The sequence below is a fragment of the Mauremys reevesii genome, linkage group 10 (assembly GCF_016161935.1).
Source record: "Mauremys reevesii isolate NIE-2019 linkage group 10, ASM1616193v1, whole genome shotgun sequence".
Classification (NCBI taxonomy): domain Eukaryota; kingdom Metazoa; phylum Chordata; order Testudines; family Geoemydidae; genus Mauremys; species Mauremys reevesii.
Genome location: NC_052632.1, coordinates 73,261,223 through 73,263,153, shown reverse-complemented (window position 1 = coordinate 73,263,153; position 1,931 = coordinate 73,261,223). Strand labels below are relative to the sequence as shown.

Genomic DNA, 1,931 nt, shown 5'->3' with positions numbered 1-1,931 from the left:
TATGCTGATCCTGCAGACTCTTGTGCATTTTTAGCTTCAAGCCCCTCCACTGCCTCCTGGAGTTCCACAATATAAGTGTCCGCAGGAGCAGGGCACTAGTTTGGGTGCAGTACAGAGCCAGGGCCCTGTCGGGTCTGGTCAGTATCAGGCACGCCTCTGCTGTGCTAGAACTAACTTTACATCCCCCAGCGGTGAGGGGGGAAACTGGGCCTGTGTTTGTAGAAGTGATTCAGCTAGGTCAGGCCGCATTAAAACAGACTCCTGCAATTCAGCTGTGTATCATCCCCAGCGGCGACTGGCCAGGCCCTGCTAATGTGCACACCTGCAGTTTTACATTTTAAAAGCGGGAGAGTTGCAGACTGATTCCTCTTCCTACTTTGCCTGAGTTCCAGGCTTTGCAGGTCCCCTGCTCTGACTAACCAAGGGCTGAGCTCCAGCCCAAGGAAAACCAAACAGGCGAAGGTGAAAAAAGGACACCGCTTTATTCCAGTTAGAAGCTTATGCTGAGAAAATCCCAGGGGTGAACCCTGCGGGCCTGTCTGATGGGAGCGGTTCTACTGTCTGCAATAGAATTGTGCATGGGAGTAAAGTGAGCGGGATACAGCCTCAGGACTGCTGGTGCAAGGTAGGGAATTCCTACCTGCCTGCGACTCCCTGCCCACAGCTCTCACCCCCTAAATAATTATATAACCCAACATCCCCTCCTGTCATCTGCTGCAAAGCAAGTTACCCTTTAGTTCTCCCTTGGGAATCATTAGAACACTGAGGAGAAATTTCCTGCAAACTCTGCTCCACTTAGTGTCTGTGATACCTACCATCAAGCACAAAGCTCTGAGCTCAGGCATTGGCTTGTAAGGGACAGGGAGTCTGAAATACTCCAGAGAGAGAGAATGTGTGTGTGCATGTACACGTACATTTCTTCCCAGAGCCATGACGGGGTGTGTGGGGGGAAAGGTTAATTATTTTTTGAAGTTTTGCTGCTCTTTCAGGAGCTGATTTGAACTCGTTTCCTGTGGGCTCCTGCTGAGGTATGTTGCCATGTTGGTTCACATGTAACCAGCGTGCAACAGCTCATTTTCCTATAGCTAGATGTAAAGGGGAGCGCCGGTCGTGCTGTTCTGTACCCCTTATTTGCTGTGTCCCTGGGCCCCTGCACTGGTGTGTGACTCCCGTAGGCTCAGAACAGGAATTCTGGAGGGGAGGTGTGGGGCTGACAGCCCATTCTACCCAATCATGACTCAGAGATGGAGCCCTCACTCTGTCTGTCTCCTCTCCCCCACCCCTCCCCGCAGGTTTCTTTAATTACAATCTCAGAGGTAATTTTTGACGGATCATTAACGGTTCAGAGTAAACAAGGGGAAGTCTCTGAATTATTTGCCATAAGCACAAAGGGAAATTGCCTTTCATCTTCCCCCTGTTCTTCCAGTGAAGATCTGGGATCAAAGCCACATGGAAGGAGGGAGCTCGCTGGCTGCTGTCTTGCACCCTGAATCAGTTTGAGATGGAGAAGCAGAGCACTCCAGTTTATCTGGCTGTTACCCAGCAGAGGCAGGACCTCAACAGGGAGGTCCCCTCTCTTCTTATCTTGGTGCCAGAGGCCTGTTGCACAGCTGGGTTCAACATGGTGAAAGAATCTCACATACATGGGGCCTGAACAATACTCCAGCCCCTCTCCCCTTCCCCTTGGGCCTGGGCTGCTCTCTCTCTTGGAAAGCTGGGTGATTCCTCTCCATTCACACACACACACACACACACACGTGCTTTCTCTTAACCATCAGCAAGGAGGGAGACCGAATCCCTGGACAAATCAGCTTCGCTTTTGAGGGTGTTGCTGGCCAGGAGCACTTTGGTCCTGAAGGCTAAACCCAGAGTCCAGCACTGTGGGCGTTCCTGTGATGGGGGATTGGGACCTGAGAGCTGGGTCCGTTCTA

The 1,931-nt window shown here is 51.6% G+C and overlaps 1 long non-coding RNA gene across 1 annotated transcript; it reads left to right on the top strand.

Annotated features, from left to right (window-relative positions):
- Window positions 1-526: 526 nt before the first annotated feature.
- Window positions 527-1,634, top strand: LOC120373193. The gene is made up of 3 exons (XR_005585438.1): window positions 527-625; window positions 990-1,028; window positions 1,427-1,634. It is a non-coding gene; the product is annotated as an uncharacterized LOC120373193 (long non-coding RNA).
- The last annotated feature ends 297 nt before the right edge of the window (window positions 1,635-1,931 follow it).